Raw genomic sequence first — 25,779 nt, forward strand, 5'->3', positions numbered from 1 at the left:
AGAGGAAAGAAGGGGACAGCTTTTGTCTTAGAGCACCAGCTGTTGACCTGTTGGTCACAATTCTTGCAAGGGTTGCCTAACACCATCGGAAAACACAGATATTTACACTACCATTCATGACAGTAGTAAATTATAGTTATGAAGAAACAACAAAAATATGTTTATGGTTAGGGGTCACTGCAACATTGTATTAAAGGAATTTTATTAAAGGGTCACAGGAAGGTTGAGAACCACTGTCTTAGAGACTTCCCTCTGTCCTACAGAGACAATTAAAAGACTCATAAAATGCCTCAATGGGTGAAGGCACCTGTCTCCCAGTTTGACCTGAGTTCAATGACAGAAACACATGCGGAGGGAGAGCACCAGCTCCCACAAGTTATCTACTGACCTACATAAATACACACACACACACAATCAAAAATGTCAAGCACAACTAAAATGTCTAATTAAATTTCAATAGCAGCAGTGCAGACACTTTTGCACTGGGTTACAAACCATTTTTGTATCTTCTCCTTATACTTAAAGCTCTGAAAAAGAGGCAGGTGTATGCCCCTCGGAAACCCTAGTCAAGCAGGTCAGCAAAATGAAACACACAGGATCAACAGAGCAGCCAATACAATGTATGGTAGCTGAGCTAGGCTGTGGAGCATTAGGACATTTGAAGATAAGCAACAAAGCGGTCCCTGGACCCTGACCCTAACCCTAACCCTAACCCTAACCTGAGACTACAGCAAAGTGAAAGTCAAGGCTGATTGTTTCTTCTGTGCCACCATGAACACCTGGGGTTTTGAGCTAAAAATGGCATTTATATCAGTGTGACGAAGGTAAATATTCGGGTCTAAATCTAACAAAATACGTTCAAGATTTGCTCTCTCTCTCTGTCTCTGTCTCTGTCTGTCTCTCTCTCTTTGTCTCTCTCTGTCTGTCTCTGTCTCTGTCTCTCTCTCTCTCTTTCTTGCCCTGACTAAAAATTAGGATGCAGTTCTCAGCTACTTCTCAAGCCCCATGCCTGATTGCCTGCCACCATGCACTCCACCATGATAATGGACAAAGCCTCTGAAACTGTAAGCCAGACCCCAGTTAAATGCTTTCTTTTAAAGAGCTGCCTTGGTCCTGGTGCCTCTTCACAGTAATAAACTGAGAACTTAGATCTAAATGAATCCAAGTGACTAATCTTTCACAGAGGGCAAAGGGGATTCAGTGCAAAAATGGCTACTTTTTGAACACATGGTGCTGAAATCAAGAACATCCACACCCAGACCTTTCAGTTTTCAACACTCATTTGAAGTAGATCACAGACCTAAATGTAAAATTTCTCGAAGGCAGAGTAGGAGAAGCCCAGGACGGCCTTGGACCTGTGACAGCAACACCGGAAGTGTAATTTCTAAAGAAACAGGTGATATTGCACTTTCTGCTTCAAGAAAGACACTGTGGAGGGAATGAAAGGACAGCCCACACGGGGGAAAGCATTTGCAAAATGCGTGCATTATAACCTACGAAAACACTCCTAAAATTCAAACTGAGAAAACAGTCCAATTGAAAAAATAGACAAAGGAGCTGAATAAACGCCCAAGACCCAAACTGCAGATAAACCATTAAAAAAAATGCCCAATCTTGTGCCATTTGGAAAATGCAAATTAAAACAAGATAGCTTGCACCTTTAGAAACAAGGTGTGCAGCTCCTGAGGAATAAAAATCAAAGTTGTCCTCTGGCCTCTACACGTACTAACATACACACACTATGGACACCCCCACACATAAATATATACAAATACTTGCACACAAACACACACAAAACCAGAAAAATATCTGAATAGACATCACCAAAATATATGTAAATAAGCTCATGAAAATATGCCCAGAACCATCCTTTATTTGGGAATACAAACTGAAACCACAGTGAAGAGCCATTTCACACCCCTGAGGGTGACAGAACCCAGACAGACACAGGCAAGGGTTGGAAGACAAAGACCAACTCCTGAGAATATAAAATAATGTAGTGTAGGCATGACTAAGGAAATCCACAAGAGCCCAGAATAAAGCGTAACAAGTATTTATTTATTTGGGGAAAAAACTCCCAATAAGGGTAGAGAGTCATGGTCCTCTGTGAATGCTAGAAGCTACAAACTGAACTCCAATCACCAACCAAAAGAGAGAGAGCACGGGTTTTGTCCACACTTATAGTACCTCAGACCACGCCCTAATGGTCCGGTACCCAAAAGGCTGAATGAATTTTCACAATGCCTCCCCTTTTGTCTAAATAAGAGTGTTCTAAACCTTATACAAAACTATATAGAATAAGAACAAATATCAAGTATTGTCCAGGAAAAAGAAGAGGCAGAAACATACATGCCTTCATGGGCAGATACCCAAAAGGCTGTTGGCTGAATGAATTCCCACAGCAATGTAGTCGCCAAGAGAAAGTTGCACTTACAATAAAAATGTCAATAATAAAGCTGCCTTCTAACAGCAATTCCAGCCCTAGATATCCTTCCAAGGGAACCCAAAACACAACTCCACAAAAGACTCTGTGATAGATATTCCTTACAGCCAGAATAGAGACCAACAAAGAGGTCCACAAGAGAGGAGAGGACAGGCATGCGGTGCCAGTCAGTAGTGGAAGGACAGAGATGCTAACGCTACCATCGCAGAAATAAACCTCAGAAACACAGGGCCAAGTGAAAAGGCCAAGCTTGCAAGGGAAGGAGGCAGAGTAAGGTCTCCCGGTGTGAAGTTTCCAGGCAAATCCACAGAGGCCAGAGGCGGACTGGGGCTAGGGAGGAACAGGACAAGGTGACTGCGGGAGGTCAGCTTTCTTCTGCAGGGGGCGGGAGCGCTTTGACATTAGATTATGGAAATGCTTGCATGCTGCCGCAAGTTCCCTGCAACGCATCGCATTATATCCAGAAAGCCAGGGAACTTCACAGGTGTAAAATTTACTCGATAAAGCTATTACCATGTAGCCCAGAGGAAGAAAAAGGACCCTTTTTAAAGGCATTTTGTTGTTACTGTTGTTTTATGGAGTTTTTCCCCATAGGAGAAAATAAAATCTTTGTAGGAACTGGGTATGGTGGGGGGATGGGCACATGTTTGTAATTACAGCACTTGGGAATCTGAGGCAGAAGGATTGCCAGAAGCTTAAGGTCAGTAGAAGCTATACAATGAGTAGCAATACAGCCGAATTACATAGACAGACCCTGTCTCAAAAAACACTCCCCAGAAATCCCCTAGAAGCTACAGAGGGACAAGACTGGCCCTGGTCAGTCAAGATCACCATTGCAGAGGAGTGTGAGGGGACACCAACTTGCTTGGATAGCAGATAAAAAAAAAAAGAACCCTAAAAATACTGGATCACTTTTAGTAGAGCACAAGCATGGCATGCCATTAGGGACACAGGGGCCAGTGTCCACTCCAAGTGGGTAGGACATGCTACTGCACCCTGCCCTAAAGTGCCAGGATGAGCATCACCTAAGGCCTGGAGAGGAGAGCTAGCCTGGGAGGGTGGTACCTAATATAGTACCTCATATATAGCACCAAGCGGGAGAAGAAGTGAACAGAGGTTCCGCACTCTTGTTTCAGTGGGAAGAGACCCGGGCAAGACCATGCAGGGGGAATATAGAAGATGAGCTAAAAGAATTCAAGGAAGCCTCTAGAGTAGAAGGGAGTGGGGGGTAGAGAGGGGCAGTGTCAGACAAGCATTGCAATAGCCCTACACGGAAGAGGATCCGGGTCTTTCATCCTTTTGAGCAGCCAGCATTTCGCTGCCCTGGATCCTAACATCACTTATTGCTTGGTATTTGGGGGGAATCTGAAAGCATCTCATCTTGAAGGTACTTTAGGGAGGATTCCTGTGCCTGTCATCTCCTCTGTTTCAACCTCTGTACCAGCCCCTCTGCCCGGGCAAGTCTACTCATTAACCCGAGGATAGCCACACCCCCACTGGACCCTAGAGAGTCACTTGACCTGTCTCATTCTCAAAGTCCCACCTAACCGGTCCAGCTCATGTTTATTCAAGATTTTAAACGTGTACAGCCTCTCTGTGCTGTCTAACAGTGTGTGGGTGCATGTGTGTGTTTGGGCATGCGTATCTACTACTGCTCACTGTAGACAAGGACCTTGAGATTCAGAAAACAGATAAGATGAGCCCAAATGGATATTCTTGCCATACTGAATTTTTGAAGCATCCATTACTAATACAACAGCAATACCTCCTTTCGTTCCTCTTTGGGGATGGGATTTAGCTTAGGACCATGTTTGGAGTCTATTGCCTACGAATGTATGGAGTCTGGGACCATGTTTGGAGTCTATTGCCTACGAATCTATGAAATGTTCCCTTTGAGCTCTTTGTCCTGAAGGACTCCTCCATCACCCCTTCCCGACTAGAGCCTCCTTGCTCTCTCTGGCTGGCTCACTGAGCCTGCTCCTTGAGGACTCAGCACAGTGGAGAAGGAGACCGCCTTCCCTGACGGTGCCGCCATCTTTTCTGGAATCACACGGCCGTGGCCGTCACCACAGCACTCCAGCGCTGTCTTTAATAGCTCACAAGTGGCTCCTTCTGGAACTGACAGCACTGCAGCCTACGGATCAGTCAGTGGGGATGCTGAGGCGGCAGCATTGGCAAGAACTGCTGGAATGCTTCACCTCCGAGACACGCTAAGTGCCCACTGGCCTGGGATCCGAGGTCTGGGCTCGGCTGCCTTTGATTGGAGCTGCGCGCTGCCAAGTCTCAATTAGGCGGCCTGTAATACAGTTGGTTCTGGCACAAGCGCTGAGCAAAATAAATCAAAGGATTCTCCCAAATAGGAGTGAGTTCCTGACCGCTGTGTTTGGAGAGGCCACTGCCCTTTGCTGAGGGCCGGAACCCGTTGTAACATCATTCACGCCCCCTCCCCGCCCCCAAGAGATGTCCATAGTAGGCTGAGGTATTGGAGTCAACAGGCTTAGACACTCACTCACAGATGCAAGCTGCCCAATCAGAGGGGACATGCGGGGCTTTGCGAGGGCATGGCGCAAGTGCTTGCCATGCATGTTCTTCCAAGGGACGAAGGGAAGTGCTGGCTACAAAATCACCGCAGAGTTCTCTCCCAAATGCCCATGCCTGCCAGCGCCTGCTCTCCACACTCTCATTCAGAGAATCCGCAGGGTCGTATTAATTAGGGATGTCGTTCATTCTTCACTCCACAGTCAGAGGAAGGCTGGGGCAGAACACAGTGCCTCCAACCCCATGCCTATGGCAGCCGCCATCAGTGAGAGCCTCACCTCTGGTTCTGTCACGTGAATGGCACCTCACAAAGAGAAAATGCTCTCCTGGGCCGAGGAGACGGGGAACTGTAGCTGACTGCAAAGGGTTTGAATCTAAATAGTGTTCTCCAGTCAAGGGCAGTAACACCATTTCTCTTGCTTTTCCAGGAAACAGGAGGACCCATGCTGGTTTGTGAGTGTGTAGATAGCAAGCAGAAATCTGAGCATATTCAAGATCAGAACATCTGACCCAAAACATGCCTTCTTCCCTGCATGCAAGACTTGAACATAAGACCCATCCTAGCTCCTGAGAGCAAGGACATCCAAAATGCCATCACTGGGTTAGGAAGAAATACGGCTTATAGGATGACATTGGTTGGGGAGGGGGTGTTAAAAATATTGTCTCCAGGGCAACCCTTGGAAGAGCTGGGCCATTGAAAAGACAAAGACTTTGTTTGTGGTGTGATGTGGCTCCCTGGAGTCACCTTTCCCATGGCATTCTGTGAACACCTTGACCAGTAGGGTGAAGAGCTGATTCAAGGGACTGTCAGCAAACTGCTTGGTATGTAAGCATGAGGTCCTGAGTGCAGAGACCCAGCATTCATGTAACAAAACCAGGCACATAATCCAGTGTTCCTGTCAGGGTAGAAACAGGAGGATCCCTGAGGCTTCCTGGCTAGTCAATCTAACTGAAGCAGAGAACTTCAGACACAGTGAGAGATCCTGCCTCAAAAAAATAACAGCGATTGAGAAAAACACCTGACATCAACCCCAGGCCTCCATATGAAGCTGCACACACACACATACACACACACACACACACACACAGAGAGAGAGACAGACAGACAGACAGACAGACAGACAGAGTCTGAAACAAGACATACTTTCACGCATCAGAGGCTCCGACACAGGACCCATCCCAGTTTATGCTGAGCATCATTGGAAAGGTTCTCTGTAGTGAGACGTCATCCATCTAAGCCATGGAGCACTGTGTGCTTCTCGGTGCTCATTGACTACGTCTAGGTAACAGCACAATCAATACCCCTAACGGAACAGACCCTGTTGAGGAAAACCTGCCCGCTGGAATCTGATCGGCTCCCTGTGATCGCTGACCAGCCAAGCCTGTCTCTTTCTTTCAGGACTTGCCTGTGGCCAGACAGCCCTCTCACATACCACCAGTGAGATTTTACAGTGCTGCCATCTCTCCAGAGGTGAAGTATCAAGGAATGCTTGTACTAGAGCACTAAATACCTCTCAACAGTAAATTTAAAAAGAAGAAAACAAAAACAAACAAACAAACAAAAAAACCAAAGTAAAGCAGCGTAACTAACACAGGAGGTTCTCCCGCACTATAACATTAATCACATTGTGTCATGCATGTAAGTATCTGTACCAAATGACAGCCCACAGCCAGTGTGAAGGTTGGTAAGTGCAACAATGTCTTACCCTGACTTTGTCATTGTAAAGGGTTGACTCCTAACTTGACAGAAGAGCAGAGCCCCTGCTGTAGAGATCTACAGAGCCTCAAGTATTGAAGAACTGACCCACTATTAAAAAAATAAAAGGCGCTTGGTCGTCTGTATTAACAAAGAAAAATGACTTGGAAACACTCTGTTTGCCTCCAGCGACTTTTGTCGGTCCACTGTACCCTCTTCACAGGCTTAAACATGTGTGGGTTGGATGCTGTGTATAGAGCCAGCAGGGTCCTGGGGGCTTCTAATATTTGAAGGCAGAGAAACAGGAGGTCAATGGATAAGGTCAGGAGCTTTCAGAGGTCTTGAATACGGTTTGGGAAAATGTGGTTTTGGTGCCAGTTACCGGAGATGTCAGTAAATGTGACTGTTCTGGCATGGTTGGGAAGATGGGTGAGGTAGAGGCCATAGGCATGAGTGACTGCATCCGAGAGGCATGTGGGAAGACTTAAGGAGGAGTAACAGATATGGCCAAGTGATGGTCTCTGGAGGGAGGCGAGCTGCCAGCTTGAAGGCATTGTATTGGAAAGGAGATCTGACTAGCCCTGTGTGGGGTTATGCTGAGGCAGCCCAGCCAAAGTTTTCAGGCCAGGCTCTATGGGTGCAAGCCCCTTTAAAATTAAAAACCCATTTTCCATATAAATCTATTTGGGTTCTCTCACTTCTCAGATTTATTTCTGGCAATATCTTCTGTTTCTTTCAGTCCCTGAAAAATGTGATTTTTTTAAGGCTATATTTCTTGGTAAATAACCTCAACATCATTTACTTTGCTTGCCAAAAGTGGCCCTTCCAAGACATGAAGGATAAAATGACCTTCCAAGCAGGTTATAGAAAGAAAGAAAGAAAGAAAGAAAGAAAGAAAGAAAGAAAGAAAGAAAGAAAGAAAGAAAATCGTTACATAAGGGGCATGTTGTGAGAGTATTTTTTTTTCAGGATGTGAAAATATACACTTTAATTTTACAAGTTAGTAATTAGCATAGTAGGGTAAAGTCATAATCCAAAACAATAATCTTTATTACCAAAATAGAGATTAAACACAATTAAAATGAACAATATTACCAACCATAATTGCTAATCAATTAGCTGAGAAGCTATATTGCTGCAATCTTCTAAGGCTCCAGCTTGCCCTTCCTATATTCTTTTCACTTTTTATAATGTAAGGTGGAGTCTAGTTCAGAGGATCCATCTGCAAAACCCTGTTTTCATTATAGTCTCGGGGTCCAGGCACCACCTCCTCCTCTGTTGGTGTTTTTGCCCACGAGCCTGTCGGAACCCATCCTCTAACTGTGAATGTCAAAGTTGGTTCCGTCAGACATTTTCCAGTTACAGCTGCTCCATCACGCTCTTTAGCAAAACCATATGCTAGCATCCAGTTCCCCCGACTGCCCTTGGGTCCTCCTCCAAACACTTCAATATAAAAGATCAGCCTTAGCAACCCCTCGCACTGTTCCCATATCCATGCAGACCAGACTACTTGATTGACAAGAGACTAAAAATAATACTTTGACTCTCATTATTCTTGACATAAATGAGATTAACTCTGATGCCAAGCAACTAAGACTCTAAGACCACATACTGAGTTTGTTGGCAACATTAGAATTCTTCATAGGGAAAAAAAAAAAAACATGACATCATCAAGGTGGTTTTGAAAGTTAAACTCCATTGCATGCCTTGTGTGTTGGTTTTCCAAGGGTGGCTACAGATAATTTCTATATTCCACACCCGAAAGATGGCTAGGATGAAGCTCTGAGTTCCCAGCATTATCTACCCACAGAGGTCTGGTTGGCTGCATCTGGTTGGTACAAAGACTTCTACTATGATCTGAATACCTGTCCCCACCCCAAAGCCGCTATGTTAAAGTTTTAATCCTCAATGAGACGGTGTTTGGAGATAAGGCCTCTCAAATGCTATTGGGGTGGTGGATCCCTCCTAAGAGGAATATTACCTCTATAAAACCAGTCCAGAGACCTCCCTCAGCACCATGCCATCTGGAACACTGCCAAGAGATGCCATGTGTGCACCAGAAAGTAGACCCTCACCACTAAACATGATGGTGTCTTGATTTGGGACTCCAGTACTTCTCATGCACAAGTCATGGCATTTATATGACAGCATCGTAGCAGCCTGGATGGACCATGGCAGCCTCTAGGGAAGAAGGGGTTCTTACTGAAGAGTCATGAGGGGGGTACTACTGGAGCATAGAAGGACCATTATGGAAACTCTACTTTCTTCAGGTCAAAAGAATGAACCCTCTGACCTAGGTAGAGGTCTAAATTTCCTGTTGTACTGCGCTGGATGGATGGAACTACCTGGAGCCATGGCTCAAGACAGAAATTATCCCTCTAACTACTTTCTGTGTTTCTCCTCCCCCAGAATTCCCACTTCCTAACATGTGGCTTACAGATATGCAGCCAGGCAGCTTCATAAACCTACTCACTTCTCTGATTACTCAGAGAAGTGCACGGTGGTTCCTTTTCTTCTATCTCTGTTCTAAGCACACTTTCCCCAAAGCTTTGAGCTTTGCTCTCTCCCAAGCTCCATTCCCTGCAGTGCAACTTCTTGTCCTCCTGTGGCTGACCTCCATGCTGGCTTAACTCAAACGGTATGGCTTTTTGCTTTCTCTTCTCCAAACTCATTCTCTGGATTCACAGCTTGCAGGTCCTGGGAATTTTTCTTTGAAACTATAATAAACTTTTCCTCAAGCTTCTATGTCAATCCATTCTTAAATTCTTTTATTAGCTAGACAAAGAACCCCAAGAAGAACCTCTAATGTCCCTAATATCAGAAAGGATGCAGCTTCAGATGGCTTCAGGAAGCCCCTCCTGTTGATGACCTCCTGTGGGCCTATGAACTCAGCTTGCAGGCAGGCTGAGCACAGGCAGAGGTGCACATAAGGCCTCCCCTCCTGTTGGCCCATGATGCACAGCTCCCATGGAAATGGTGACCCATGCAGGGCTTCTTTGCCTACCTAACAGCGGTCACTGCACAACACCAGGGGACTGATGCCATAGGCACTACGGCTCTGGCTGTAGCCAGGGATTGTCCCTGCTCTTGCTGCTGGTATAAGCCAGAGTTTCTAGGAAGGCACATTACACTGAACTGTGTGGCTGGCTAACTGATTAGAATCCTGGGTAAGTGGAGAGAGGGTGAAATACTTGTTCCAACAGTTTCGAAATTATGTTTTTATTTATTGTATGTTTATATGTGCATGTATGTGCCATAACATACATACGAAGGTCAGAGGACAACTTTCAGAAGTCAGTTCTTTCCATCTACCATGTGAGTCCTGGGAAGGGAGCTTGGGTGGTCAGGCTTGGAGGCTTTACCTGCTGAGCCATCTCACCAGCCTGAGCAGACGCCCGCATCTTTGTCTGATCTAACATCAGGTGAAACTTACTAACTTGGCAGATCCAGTAGCTTCTCCCAACCCAAAAGGTAAGAATGCTGGCCAGGAGAATGTCTGGCTTGGAGTAGAGGAATCCTGGTTTTGCTGTAGCCCACCTGCCTGATGTTTTCACCACTGTGTCAGAATGTCTTGTTTTTATGACTGTTTACTTGTTCTGTGACTATAAAACCTTCATGAAAGTGCTGCCACATTGGAACATGGAAGTTGGGGGATCCTCAGTCTGTGCTCCTGGGTCACAGTCACTCATATTTGGCTGCAGAATTATTGATCTCTCATTCCTTGTGAGGTGAGAGCAGTGCCCCTTGTGTCAATGCTCGCTTACTCTCTGAAGGTCTAGAACAAGGTTTCCATACAGAGTTTCCACTGTATAGCAAATCCATTCCCACCAAAGAGTCCCCAAGGACCTCTAGTCCCTACCCTGTCGAGCTCTGAAGACAAGCAAGTGGGCTTACAGCAAGCAGTCCTGTGTAGCATGAGGAGGAGGGGCCACATCCCGCAGCCTGGCTAGCTTAACCCCCGAAATAACCACACAGAAATTGTATTAATTAAATTATTGCTTGGCCCATAAACTCTAGCCTCTTGTTGGCTAACTCTCACATCTTGATTTAACCCATTTCTAATAATCTGTATATCACCACAAGGTTGTGGCTTACCAGGAAAGATTCTAACCAGCGTCTATCTCAGGCAGGAGAATCATGGAGTCTGCCACTCTGCCCTTCTTCCCAGAATTCTGTTCTGTCTTCCCCACCTACCTGAGTTCCGCCCTATCAACTAGACAAAGGCAGTTTCTTTAATAACCAATGAAAGCAACACAAATACAGAAGGACCTCCTACACCAGTCCTGTGGGTTACAAAGGAGAAACTGAGGCCCAAGAAAGGAAAGGGGCCAAGCCTTTGCTTTTTCCTCACTGTCCTGCCATGCTGGAGTCACACAGCATGGGCTTCCCTCCTCACCGTAGGTCATTCAACCCTCACCCTGACAGTTCAGGCCCACAAACAAGGGCAGGGCTGTTCCTGCACGGTTCTGGTAACAAGTTCTCTCTGCAGATCCCTTGACCCCTGTTCTGTGTGTTTGGGTCCTACAGCTGGACTTGCTTGAGAGTTCTTTACCCTAAGAGAACAGCTCAAATCCCCCAGTTAGGGCTTTCAGGGAAACCCGCACCCTGAGTGGGATTCTTGCATAGAGCAAAGAAAGGCTTTGGTTCGTTTCTGAGGATGAAACAGAAGAGCTGAGCAAGAACAGAACTCACATGGATCAAATCTTCTCTCTGTTGGGTGAAAGCCACATGGCGTCCTGCTCTAAACAAAACCAGAAAATCCTTTCCCTGTGCCCCAGTGCCTTCCTCCCTCTGGGGCTGGAGAATGGGATCCCAAACCCGCTCCAGGCTGCTGAACAGGAACACACACAGGGAGGGAGACGTCAACTCCAGCTCTGGGCTCATCAACGCTGAGAGTAAAAGGCTTGGGGAAAACAGCTCACTTGACGCACTGAACCTTGTTTCTTCATGTTTGAGTTTTGTAAGTCATAGGTATGGAGTCATAGGTATTTAAATTCAAGGCAAAAAGCAATTGTGTTCTTACCATTGGCTACCTACATTGTCTTGGAAAGAGAAAGAAACAGAATAATGCTATTTTTGAAGAAAATTAAATGCCTCAGGGCCTTGAGGCATGGCAAGACAAAGATCAAAAGCACCCTGATTTTCTGGAGAGCATCTTCTGAACTCTCACCTCTGCCAAGTCCCACAGATGAGGCACCCAGTATTGGTGATGGACAACCATGATGCTGGTAGTCTTCTGGAAGACACAGCTGTGCAACTCGCAGAAGAAAGGACGTGACCTTGACCTAGGAAAGTCCTCTACAACCCTCGTCTTTGCTGGGCTGCCACAGATAGAGGCTTCATGGGGTACCACATCCCCATGCCTGCAGAACAGCCATGCTGCAGAACCAGGTGCAAGGTGCGTGCAAGGAGAGGAGCAGGGACAGGGGACTGCAAAGTTCGCTCTTAGATATTCCTGCGGTGATGTGGAATCAGCTCCCTTTGTTTGCCCCACAATGGATCTTATCTTCGGGTGAGGGCTGTGTTCCTGACTATTATTACCCTATATAAAAGGCTCGCAGCTTTTCTTCCCACTTGTTCAGCGGCACCGGCGTGGCATAGCAAATTTAATCGAAGACCCAGCTCCTGGGAGACTCTTCGGGGAGACTGCTGTCCTCCTGATGCTGTTATCTCCTCTTCCTTGTGTTGAGGAAGCATAAAAAAACTCACAAAAAAAGTCATTCTGAGTATATTCTTCCTGATAATTATTGTCAGACTCCGAGATAAGTTCCCTACGTGATGTAATGTGTGTTAGACTGGGCCCCTTGAATGCCAATCCTACTGTGCCTAGGGCCAGACAATGGCCACTGACATCACTGGGGCCTCTGTATTTTGCCTTAGACAAGAGAGCGCTTTGATTTTTTTGTGTTTTGATAAGGCATAATCTGGGGGCCTTTATCGCGGCTGTTATATTTAAAGATGACACTCTAGCCCTGCCTTCTCGCCCCGTTGTTTGGACCCTGATTATCTCCAAATGTTGTTGTTTAGTCAAACTCAGCTGCTTAATGAAAGGCCTGCTCCCAATTTAAGGGAAATTATTTAAATGCAGAGTATCCTATACACTGTGGTTTCCAAAAGAACTAGGTGGTTAATCAAAAGTTAATTGTCCAATTCTCATGCAGATTAGGGCCTCTGGCAAACGAATCCCAGGTTGGGACTACCGGGAGGAAAAAAAAGAAAGGAAGAAAGTACGGAGCAACACACAGGGGCCCGCAGACTGGTAAACAATCAGCCGGGCTTAATTTGTGGTAAACAAAATGAGGATACACCAGGGGTCTCCGAAGGAGAAAAAAAGGTGAAAATAAATTAAAGCACAACATACAGATAGGATCTTTTTGTTTGAGGCCATCTTTCAACACCGTAAGCTAAATGAGGAAAAAGCAGCCTTTTAATATTTACTGGGAGCTGTGCACTCTAAAATGATGAGCAAGCCCATCATTATGCTGTGGTTTAAGGCAGAAGCTTGAGGCAGCAGATGGCCTTTGTCCTCTGACACCACGACTTCTGCGGCTGCCCCCTCCTGGCGGGAAGTGACACAGTGCCTCCTCCCTCGTGCTGAGGTCTGAGGTGCCTTGACTCCCTTACCTTGTCTTCCAAGGGAACCTGCATCAGATCCCGAGGTGGCATCAAGGACCTCGTACAGATTCCCAGGCGAGAAGCGGGTGCTTGCAAACAAGCTAACCACCCCTGACCCCGAGAATGTGGCAAAGTCATCACCCCTTCCCACCCCACTAACACAGCTTCTCTCGCTACTGGGCCAGGTTCTGCCATGGCCCTGGCAGAGTCACTCTGGCCACACCCTCTTTTGAGTCTTTAGCAAGTTGGCACTGATCCATTGGTCTCAGCTCCAAGAAGCAAGATTCCAAGATGTCTCCGAATAATTACTTGCATGGGGATGAGAGTGTGGGTGAAGAGGGTGGATAAGGGTGTATCTCTGAACAAGGCCAAGCATTTGGTATCCTTTCCTGCCATGCTTTAATACAGCGGGACTCGAGGCCCAAGCTCCAGATCAGTTTAGAAATGCTGTCGACCAAGCCTATACTGATAGGCTATGTAGGCGTGTGTTCCCAAGGCTCTCCTGACACACTGCACTGATTCTCAAATTCTGGGCTGAAATTTAAAAGACAAAATGAACCGTCTTCTCTCGTGGATCATCCCTGGTCCTGCTTAGAGGAAATGACTGGAGACGCAGGAGGAGAAGCCACAGTGCTGTCACTCAGGAAGTGCACCCTTCCATCCAGCCCCTGGGAAAATGACTCCACCCACCCATTAGAACCCACCCCAATTCCACCCTGCCAAGGCAGGAGCCCATGGTTCCTATTTCAACAACTGTACAAGAAGCAGGCCAAGCCAGGGGGTGGTGGTGCACACCTTTAATCCCAGCACTTGGGAGGCGGAGACAAGCAGATCTCTGAGTTCAAGGTCAGCCTGGTCTACAGAGTGAGTTCCGGGACAACCAGGACAACACAGAGAAACCCCCCCCCCCCCCCCCGTCTCTAAGAAAAAAAATGCAGGCCAAGATTCACCTGCTCTTGGGAAATAGCACCGGTGTCTATAGCCAACCACCTAGCCACCTCTTGCTAGGTGGCATGAGTTCCTTCCATGTTTCTCCTACTCCGGGGCTTGTGATGGCCAAGCCCACATGACTGAAACAGAAATAAGTACCCTCCCAGTTCAGAGTTAAACCTGCCACTGAGTTGTCTGCAGGGTGGCGCTCCTCAAAGCCTCAGGCATCTTCCTTTGTTCTTCCAGTTTCTGATGGCCCCTGGCTTGAAATCGAGTAACTCCAAGCTCTACCTCTATTGTCACAGGGAATTGTCATTTGTGACTTTGTTTCCACATGCCATCAGCCTGGGATGCGACCCATCTTCCCTGGCATTCCACCCAGTCATATCCGCAAAGACGCTCCAATGAGGTCACATGCCGCTTGGACCAGTCTCAGAGTCACGAGGCTTTATACAACCACCTCTTTTCCCATCCTTCCTTGACTTCATCCCCCACTTCCTCCACCTCTGAATGCAAGCTACCTACCACCCCAGAGGGTTGCCTCCAGAGGTCCAGGTAGAACTCTGCCAGGGTGGATGGTATAACCAGGCAGATGGAAAGCAGTTCCTTCCAGAAACTGCCCCTCCTTAGAGAAGTCTCACCATCCAGCGGCAGTTACCCAGAGCAGGCCAGTCACCTACCAGAGGAAACCATCTCCAACCTCAGAGCCGGCTCTGCCCTCTTCCCTGGCCATCAGAGACACAATGCAGCCTCATAGTACACCACCTAGTGGCCCTAATGGAAACTGCACTTCTGGTCATGCTGAAAAGACCTGCAAAATGGCTATTCAAGCCAGTTTCTCCTGAACAGTGATCAATTCATGCAGAGCAAATCATTGTTTCTAATAACACAGAGAGAGAGGGGGCCCAGCTCAAAAATAGGATGGTGGACGGCGAGATCACTAGGCAATGCTGGTTTTATTGTGAGGGGCTTTCAGACCCGCATAGTCACATCACTGCAGCTGGCCCGTAAATCTTAATAAACAGTACTTTCTAAAGAAACCTTTGAAGTTAAATTGCCCGGTAGTATGCCTTCTCCAATCCAAACATCTGGGGGTCTTTAAATTTTGACCACACATACTCTCTTACCTGTTTGATCACCTGCACACAGCACCAATCCATTAACACCGAGTGTCAATATTGATGGATGGTTAGTGTTAAGCCCTGAAACATAAGACTTCTAGAGATATCTGATCATGTTGGCATGGGTCCTCGGAAAGAAACATGTCTTGTGCCAGCTCTGGATCTGTTACGTCTTTTCTCCCCAGGCTGCAAGTGGCTTGCCTCCTGGATTGTGGGTGGCTGGGAACCAGGTGTGGATGCTGAGGAGAGAAACCAAAGCAGATGAGGTGTAATGGGAAGGCCCCCATATGCTTCTACCACCTCAGAGACAGGACGTCACACTGGCCTTCACCCGTGGTACCATCTGGGCCACGTGGACCCAGTGACCACTGAGGCTGGGCAGACCTGCAGAGGCACGGTGGGGAGGAGGCAGTGTTTTCCTGAGATGGCGGACTCCAGGTGGCATTTGGCTGTGCTTCTGCCCGCTTCTCTTGCTCCAACCAACACTGCCATGGCCTGAGATGAGCCAGTGGGACTTCTGAGGGAATAGGACCCTCTGGAGACCCAATTGCTAGGCTGAAGGCTCAGGGAGGCCCCTAGATGTCAGAGGAGCAAGGCAAAAGGCCAGGAAGCCAGTCTGTCGGTCAGTCAGACAGACAGGGCCACCTGGGGAGGGGAGGGACAGGAGGCCAAGAATAGGATACCCAACTGTGGGGACTCTCAGCCAATTGGATCGCTATATTTTGGACGGCAGGCCTCACTGTGATTCCAGCATGGCAACTATCCATTAAAACCCATAGGAAAGTGAGGCTGGAGCATGGTTCTCCACCTCCCTAATGCTTCGACCCTCATGCTGTGGTGACCCCAACCATAAAGTTATTTCATTGCTACTTCATGACTATGATTTCGCTACTGTTATGAATCATAATGTAAGTATCTGATATGTGAGCCCAGAGGCATAGTGACCCATATGTCAAGAACCTCTAGGCTAGAGCGTCTGTCAAGTCCCTGATTCTCCCCAATGAGGAGAGGAAAAGCGGGGAGGTGAAGAAGGGCGAGGGGGTCAAAGGTCACCACAAGGGATCTTACTGAACAGCCAATGAGAAATAAAGGACTAGGCCAGGGATATAAGTGACTCTCCCAGAAAACATACCCTTCTGAAGCAGGCCCTTCTGTCAACAGAATTGTAGCCTCTTTTTACAAGGGAACCGAAGCCACCAAGACTGGCTTTCACGAAAAATAACAAAATGGAAGTTCCCTGGAGCCTCTGTTCCACTTTTGTGATCTCGTTACAAAGCTGTATTTCCCTAGAATACTTTGGAGGTACCCAGACCCTCCTCAGACACAATGGCCCAGTCCCAAAACAAGAAAAACCCTGGGCCAAGAACACACACAGGGCATGCCAAGGTGGGTTTATTCAATAGCAATGGGTCATATCTGCCCTACGTGTCCCTTCAAGTGGGCCCTGTAGTGAGGCCCACAAGGGCAGAACACTAATAGCCTATAGGAGGGAGATGCCCACAGACTTGACAAAGCCCAGTTAAGCACAGGACGACTAAGTCTCCAAAAATCTGGTGCCAGTGGGAATCCTTCACATGTGTTTCAAAAAAGGATCATAAGGAAAATTACTTGTCCTAAAAGAGACGAGAAAGAGACCAGCTCTGACTTGCCCATGCCCCCCACACGTTCTGAAGCCGTCCTTCCAAGTCTCACCAGCCTGAGTTTGGCAAAGGATGACGCTCGCCCTCTGGTGGTCAGCCCCAGAATGAGCGTCATCCACATCCATCCATCAAACAGAGCAAGGTCAAACAAAATGTCCTTTTAAATGTCTCTTCTGGGTTACTATGGTAACTGGAGAAACTGCTAAACCCAAAGCATGATTAAACTCCTCGTTGTTCTATATTAATTTGAGGAAGGAAACAGCTTCGTTCCCAGTGTTTCACCTTCCTGCTTTCTGGGGAGTTCAGTGGGCTGGGTAGAACCAGCAGATTTGGATATCATAAACTGGCTGTGCGGAAAGCCCAGCCCCTCACTTCTTACTTCCTCAAGCAGGTCTTGAGGGGTTGTCTTCAAGGGAAGGTTCTAGAGTCACCTGCTTGTTCAGTCCTAGCTTAGCTACCGTCTCTCTTGGGGACTTGAGCCAACTTCTTCAGCTATTACCATTCATGACTTCTGAGAGAGAAGGTTCAAAATAAAGAAATTCTCCCTCTCCATACATTTAAATGAGGTGTGGATGTAAGTCACAAAGATCTTTGTATTATTTTTAAATTGTGTGTGTGTGTGGATGTGGGGGTGGTGTGGGGGTATGTGTGTAGTATGTGAGTATGGGTACCCCACAGAGGTCAAATGCATCAGATTTTCTTGGAGCTGGAATTTAAAGGCAGAGTCATCTAACGTGGGTGCTAAGAACTGGATTTAGTTTCTCTGCAAGAGCAGAACATACTCTTAACTCCTGAGCAGCTCTCTAGCTCCTGTACTTTATTTATTCTCTGCCCTGGCCCTGAAAACACACATGCCACCAAGAAGCCCTAGCTTCTTTTTTCAGAGAATACTGTCTAAAGCCCGGATCTAGACACAAGGCTGCTCCTAAGGCCGTTGCTGTAACAAGCATTTTAAGGAATCTAGTGCACACTAACTGCCTAATAATTACTGGCTATTACTAACATTTCATGGTAGACTCTGAGTTAGGGTCAGGGTCACCTAGTCATCAGTGAACTCACAGCTGGGCCAAGGATGCATTTGTGAAAAATTACATTACCTTGGAAGAAGGGCTTTGATGGATACCTAAGTTGGTAAGGGTACATTAAAGTGCTTTTAAAATGGCACCACTGAGGACAGCAATGTAAATTACCTTCTGTAGCATTGCTCAGTAAGACACAAGCTGAAAAATAGAAAGAATTACACATGCCACCTTTGCCAGAGCTGTGCACCTGTGTTAGCGTGGGAACATTCTGCCGTCGTGTTATGTGCACCTACTTTGCAGAATTAATTTAATAATAGTTTGAATGCTGTGCATAGAATGTGATGGTCACACCCTCATCTCTGAAAGGTGCTATGACAGTGATTTATGAAGGAAAGGGGTGTGGTATCATGTACTTACCAAAACTTTCTACAAATCAGTTATTATATTTGAGTTTTTTTAATGCTTGAAAGCTAAAGAGATAACTCACCTTGGAATGCCAAAATGTTCTACCCATGAATCTCAGCTACCAGGCAGCCCGAAGGTTGATCCTGTGTGGTGGGGTCTAAGCCTCAGCTGCTTCTGTTACCCTGCTCACCTTGTGACTGTGGAGCTAACACTGGGGCACAGCCAACGCTCCATAGGGAATGACCTTCCATCTGCAGGCACAGGGAAGGGGGTGTGTGTGTGAATTTCTTTCATTGAATTTGTTCAATAATCCCCTGAAATATTGCACTTAGAAAATCATAATCAGAAATGGAAGCCTTGCTATGGGCTTAGAGCCCAGCTTCTTAGGGTGAGTTATGACTCTGGATGGGGCCATGAGAACTTTGGCAGCAATAAAAGTTTTTCAAGCATTCATAAACAAAATTTTTCATTCTAATTTCTGGCGTCTTGCAACCCATGTTGCATTGGGTGGCTTCTCACAGCCTCGGCTCTGGACATACTGAGCTCAGAAACTCAGGGCGTAAAAGAGAATCCCAGTGGACCAGTCAGAGACACAGCACCTTCCAGTTCCTCCCAGACTCCTGATCTCTGAGCCACCTCCCCATACCCCCACCTGCCCACACGGAGCCCACATGTGGACCCGGTGAGCCAGGGGTGAGTAATTTTGCCTTCACTCTTCTGTTGCTAAACAGAGCAACCGGTTTGTAGAGAGTGTTTTATACACTGTTGTTTTTTCATTAGAATTTTGCTACTTGCTCTCCAGGTGTGGAGGCTTAGAAATTTTGTAGCTAAATCTATTGATGGCCTTTCTTAATTATTTTTTAATTGCAAAGTAAGCCGATTGTCCAGGCTAGGTGCAGTGGCGTCTGCATGTAATCCCAGTACTCAAGGGCCTGAGGCCAGAGGATGTCACCTCCAAGGCCAGCCTGGGCAATATAATGAGTCCCTAGCTGAAGAAAACAAGGGAACTTTCAAACAAAAGTAATAAAATCCATTTCCCTTCCCGGACATATACCATATACACTAGGGGAATTAATATCTGTTTCTTCAGAATAATAAATGTATACAAAACAGAAAAGGGGGAAATATTTACTTTGTTTAGAATGGGGAAAGTTCTCTCAAAATGATATTAAAATAACAATAGAATAATCAAGGAGTTCCAGTGAGGGCCCAGCATTGATAGTGTAGCAGACACCAGAGGCCGCACACCAGCGCAATGAGTGTGCAACGAACGCTTGCAAGTGAGGATACATGGACAAAAGGGTTTACTGCGTGACTCGCTGTGTCACACTGCAGCTTCCATACCAAGACTGATTTTTCTTTTTCTTTTTTTCCTTGTTTTGCCTCTTAAATTATTTTATTTATTTTATTTTGGGGAGAGGTTGCAAGGGCAGAGGGCTGATACAAAGGGATGGGGAAAGGAATGAGATGGGGATGCATGATGTGAAAGACACAAAAAATAAATTAAAAAGTGAAACATGTAAGTAATATTAAAATAATAAACAAAAACTCAGATTTAAAATTAAGATTTGACCACATAAATGTCTAAACGGTAGACGATGTCAACAGTAAACAAACAGCATTCTTTTTTTTTTTTTTCAAGACGGGGTTTCTCTGTGTAGCCCTGACTGTCCTGGAACTCACTTCTGTAGAATAGGCTGGCCTCAAACTCAGAGATTCACCTACCTCTGCCTCCTGAATGCTGGGATTAAGATGGTGTGGGAAGTCCTTTTGTGTATGTGTTGCTTTTGTTGGTTATTGAATAAAAAAGCTGCTTTGGCCTGCAACAGGGCAGACTAGAGCTAGGTGGGAAAAACTAAACTGAATGCAGGGAGAAACAAGGCAGAATCAGAGAGAAGCCAGGTAGTTGCTGCAGGAGGGAAACACTGGACACCGGATGGAACCTTACCAGTAGACCACAACCACATGGTGATATGCAGATTATTAGAAATGGGTTAATTTAAGATATAAGAGCTAGCCAATAAGAAGCATGAGCTAATGGGTCAAGTAGTGTTTTAATTAAAATAGTTTCTGTGTGGTTATTTAGGGTCTGGGCAGCCAGGAACGAACAAGCGGCCTCCAACTACATTAAGGCACACATTGCCGCCGCCACCACCAGCAGCTTACTAACAGCATTCTTCCTAGAGCAGTTTAGGGTCTGACTGGGAGATGTCTCCTTAAGGCCCCTGTGATATTATTTGGCAGGTGGTATTATTCTTAGGGATTGTGGAGCTTTGGGGAAGGGAGGCGAGGCTGGTAGCTGTGGGTCACTGCAGGCCTTTGAGGGCTAGACCCTGGCCAACTTCTGTCTCCTGCCTGCCACTATAAAGAGACAGACCATCTCATGCTCCTATGACCACAGCGGGAGCCAGTTCAGCAGCCATGCCTTCTCTCCCATGATGCACTAAGACCATGAGCCTAAACAAATCTTTCCTCCTCTCAGCTATTTGGGTAGGGTATTTGTCAGTACCATTGAAAGACCCCCAGCCCTGCTCTATTGCCTAAACCCAGCTTAGCCGTTGTAACGCCATTTTGCAAGGCTTTCACACAAACAAGTATAGGTTCAGGGTGGGGTTAGTACTCTTAGGTTGCCAAACAGAGGTTGCCAAACGGAATCAGTGAGAAAGATATGAGCAAGCGTGTAGCCAGATCATTCACCAGGCACAATTAACTGGGCAAACATGGTCATCATGAAATCAAATCAGGTAAATGCAATTCAAAACAAAAACACTTTGGCATTTCCCTATAGGTTACTGTGAGAACAAAAACTAAGAAAATACTGCGTAAGTGAGACTGTAACAGAACAGGTATTCACCGAGTATTATTCTGTATGGCTCAGAGAACACTGTGGACGGCTATGCTTTCAGTTTTGAATGGATGGGTTTATTAAGTGTATACCAAGCAAACATAAACAGAACAAATAGCAAGCAGCAGATAGAAAGGAGCAGCAGACAGACAACAAAACAACCTCAAACTGGGCATTTGCAATATCCAACAGAGATGACCTGAGAAGTACAATAGAGAGCGGACAAAAGGTGATGCTGTTAAATTGAGGACTCAAAAGATCCAGCAGAAATTAACAGGGGAAGCCCAGGCAGTCAGCTGGACTTTAAGGTTGAGCTTTCTCCCCAGGCATGAGTTCCCCATGGCTGATAGTCTGCCTTCCTGGTCCCACTGAAGGTGTTTCCGTACCATGGGATAAACAATGATAACACACATCGGAAGTGGTTGGCTTCCCAGCTGTTCTCAAGGAACAGCTTATGGTTAGCGGTTTTCCCTGTCCCCATTACAAAGCGAAGGGGCCAGCCTGACCCAGGACAGAGCAGGTAGGAGAACACTTGAAACATCGCAACCATAACTGCAGCAGCCCCAAGGGATCTGGTGCCTCCTTTTGACCTCTGCAGGCACCAGGCACACACGCGGTTTGCAGACATACATGCAGGCAAAACACACACACGTAAAATAAAAATAATGCAGTAAACAAAAGATTCCTTCTTCCCAAATGTATCTAGGTGTATGTCATGTTGATAAAAACTACCCAGCACCTCAATAAAATGCACAAAGTCAAATTGATGGGAATTTAAGTCAAGGTCATCTTTTATAGATGTTTGCAACAAGTATCTTGATACATATGACCTTTGACCCAGCAATTACAGAATTACATGTAGTTGCTACTGAAATATTGATACATTTCATAATAATGTTTAATATTTAATAATACCCACTGCTGTACTACTCAGAGTTGGAAAAAAAAACAGAAGTGGGGCTTGGGATGTAGCTCAACAGGTACAGTTCCTGCCTATCATGCATAAAACCAGGAACTGGATCCCCAGCAATGCATAAACTGGGCATGGTGACCCAATCTGCAACTCCTGCACTCAGGAAGTAAATGGTAGAGGATAAGAAGTTGAAGGCTATCCTTAGCTACTGTCAGTTTCAAGGCCAGCCTTGGCTACATTAGATTCTCCCCCAAACCTCCAAAAGTGGAAATAATCTAGATGTGTTTGGAGGGGTAATTTAAATAAGGTAGAATATTCTGTGCTGCGGGGGAGTAATTTAAACAATGTAGAAAATTCTATGCTGCAGAATGTTTCACCATTAGTAACAAGAACAGGGATTCCCTTGTGTCCACAAAAGGAAGGTATACACACAAGGAGAGAACTAACTGTGGAGTTGTCTTTATGCTTCTGTTAGGCATTTTCCTCCGGATAGTTCATTTTCCTTTCTTACTAGCGAATAAAAAATTTAAAGCTATGAATTTGCCTCTGCCTTCTGCTTTGGCAGAAATCAACTTTTTTTTTCTTGTTCTTTCCTATTCTGTAACTCTGCTGAATTTTTCTAACTTTTTATTAGCATATGCTAAGTGTAGAAAATACAGGCTTCAGTTTGACAGTATTTGCTGGCGTGACATACCTTCCCCAACGTCTTAGAAACATCAGTTTCATTTCAATTATTTTGTGTGTTTTCTGTGTTTTATATTTCATTTTCTCTATATACCATCTGTCTGCATCTCTTTAAATGTTCTGATCACCTAGTATGAGCCAACATAGCTCATACATTAACACGGTAAACATAAGTTGTTCAAACATGGATCCTGAGTTCTATCTTTGCTCAGAGCTAATCAGAGAACACCACCTGGGCAACCCTCTCCTGGGAACATTCTCTGCTGCTTTCCCTGAGTGTTCACAGGCTTGGGAGTGTCCGCTGGGTCCTAGAGGATGGGGCGCTTTCTGCCCTGTATGTCTTTACCTGGGCATCATCTCACCCCACTGCAGCTTCAACCGGGCCTTCCTCACCTGTTGGGTTGATGCTTCCATCAATATAGAAAGAGGAACATATAAGGCCATTTACTGCAAGGTTAAATTGCAAAATGTTAGGAACAGCCTTGGGGCCGCGTGACAAGGAGTGGCTGAATGAACTCCACCACGTCCATTCACTGGAACGCTAAACAGCCATTCTAAGGAGGAAGGAGCTGCCTGCGTACTAGTGATTTTCAAGGCATATTGTCAAAGGAAAGAAGAAAATGCAAAGTAGATATATCTGTACAAAGAAAGAATAAGATAATAAAATGTACTTTTTGTATAATTTAGCAAAAAGCAGCAGGAAGGATAAGCCAGGAGCCAATGAGACTGGCACCTACAGAGAGGATGGAGGGTGGGATGAGAACAGAAGGAACAATCCCTAAGGATAATGTCTGTCTAAATGTGGCAAAAATCAGTTTTACTCACAGAGTCAGAATAATTAATGAAGGAATGAAAATATGAAATGGGATCGATGCAGAAACAGATAAACCTAAGTCATTTCAAATCAATAACCAAACTATCTGAAGACACAGAAGAGCTGCCAACATGACTTTTGTTCTGCTTGTGTTTCCTGGAATTGAACTCGGGGCCTCAGTACGAGCTAGTCACTTTGACCAGTGAGCTGCAGCTCCAGCCTAAGCCCCAGCCTAAGTAACTTAAACACACACTGCATCTGTACTTTAATGTTTGAGGCTACAACTAAAATAAGCAAAAACAGACTCTTGTGTCTAGTGAGTTTCTACAAGAAAATTGCTATATTGGGCACACACCGAGTCAGATCCTGTGTATCAGTATCATTCTCCAATAGACTGGAGGTCTCCTTAGAGAGATAACTCATGTCCAGGATGCTGAGGAAAAGAAGAAGGTCCTTTGCCAGAAATGAAGTATCCAGAGAATGGCAGGCAGGGAACAGGGTGCTGCGGGGACACAGATGCCAGTTACAAAGGAGTCCCAGTGGCCAGGTCTAGAATAAACTGAACACAAAAGCAATGATAGCATTAGGTTACAGCCCATAAAGTCAACCAAGAGCCATGAGTAGATACAGATAAGTTAAAACACAGTGGGGAGAGGGGGAATGGCTCTTGCTGAGAGCAGGAGTCTAATGAAATGCAGAAGTTGAGGAGAGGAGCTAGAAATCATGCATCAGGCAGCCAGCAGAATAACCATTCCCAGCAAGAAGAATAAATGGGCACCAAGGCCAGTAGGTGAAAATTTCATGAGAAAATGATTATGGAATTTCAAAACCCCTCCTCCTATGACACTTAACTAGAAACAAGTGAATCAAAACAACTCGGCAGCAGCGAAGATAACTCCGTGACCAGAAGGAAACCCAACTGTCAAGTGGTAAGACAGACAGACTGACTGACTGACCCATGGAAAGAGAGAGAACTGTCCTCTGGAAAGGATGCCAGCAGGGGACTAGGTCTGAAGGAGATTTGATAGAGATCTTGATACAGAGATAGTCCCCTTACTGCCATCATTATGCAGGGTCGTGTGACACTGCAGCATTTAGACACAGTGACGCTGGTCCACAGCTCATCCACAAACGGCAAGAACAGCATTATTTCTACAGAGAGGAGGAAGATAATAAGCAAATGTGCTAAAATATTAACATTTGGGGATTCCAGGTAAAGGCATCTTGTGTTCTTTGCAGCTTCCTGACGAGATTAAGATTTCTCCAAAAACAAAGTTTTCTTTTCGAAAAATTCAAGTAATTCTGCATAGGGAAAATACATGTCTTGGAGCCAACATTAACGGGGCTCCAGACTGACCCCTAAAATTAGGTGGATGCTTCTTACAGAGAAGGTTGTTCTAGGGACAAGGAGGTACAGGAGCTTTTGCTGCTTAGAGAGATTCTTTGCCAAAATCTTGCAGTAGAATCTTCTAGAGCAGTGGTGCTCAACCTTCCTAATGCTGCGACCTTTTAATACAGTTCCTCATGGTGACCCACAATCATAAAACTATTCTTGTTGCTACATCATAACTATAATTTTTCTACTGGTACGGATCATAATGTAGACAGAGAAGTTTGCCAAAGGGGTTGTGACCCACAGGTTGAGAACCCCTGTTCTAGCACACTCAGAGGGTGACCAGTTCTCCATTCTGTAAGCCTAGACAGGTCCTTTAGTAACTGACTAGATGTAAGTTTCATGGGTACAATGACCTTCCTTTCCCGTAATAGAACTAAGAGAGAGAAGGCACGGGGTAAGTCAAGCTTCCAGCACATTCCATGGGTCATACCACTCTCCCATTCTCCAGCTCAGGAGCTCATCTTGGTCTCTGTAGTGAGTCTCTCTAGGGACTGTCATTGATGCCATCTTGGCTCATGATTCTTGCTCATAGGGCCTGTATTCTATGTGTCATAGAATGTTTGGCAGCATCTGTACCAGGTAACAGGACATCCATGTCTGTCCTGGGTGAGAGTCACTACCAATCACTACCAAGGAGCCATCAATCAACAGTTTGACATACAAAAATCCAAGTCCATTTCCCTTTGTAATTGTCTCCTACGTACACAAAGCCAGCTT

This window comes from Chionomys nivalis, chromosome 8 (assembly GCF_950005125.1).
Source record: "Chionomys nivalis chromosome 8, mChiNiv1.1, whole genome shotgun sequence".
NCBI classification, from domain to species: domain Eukaryota; kingdom Metazoa; phylum Chordata; class Mammalia; order Rodentia; family Cricetidae; genus Chionomys; species Chionomys nivalis.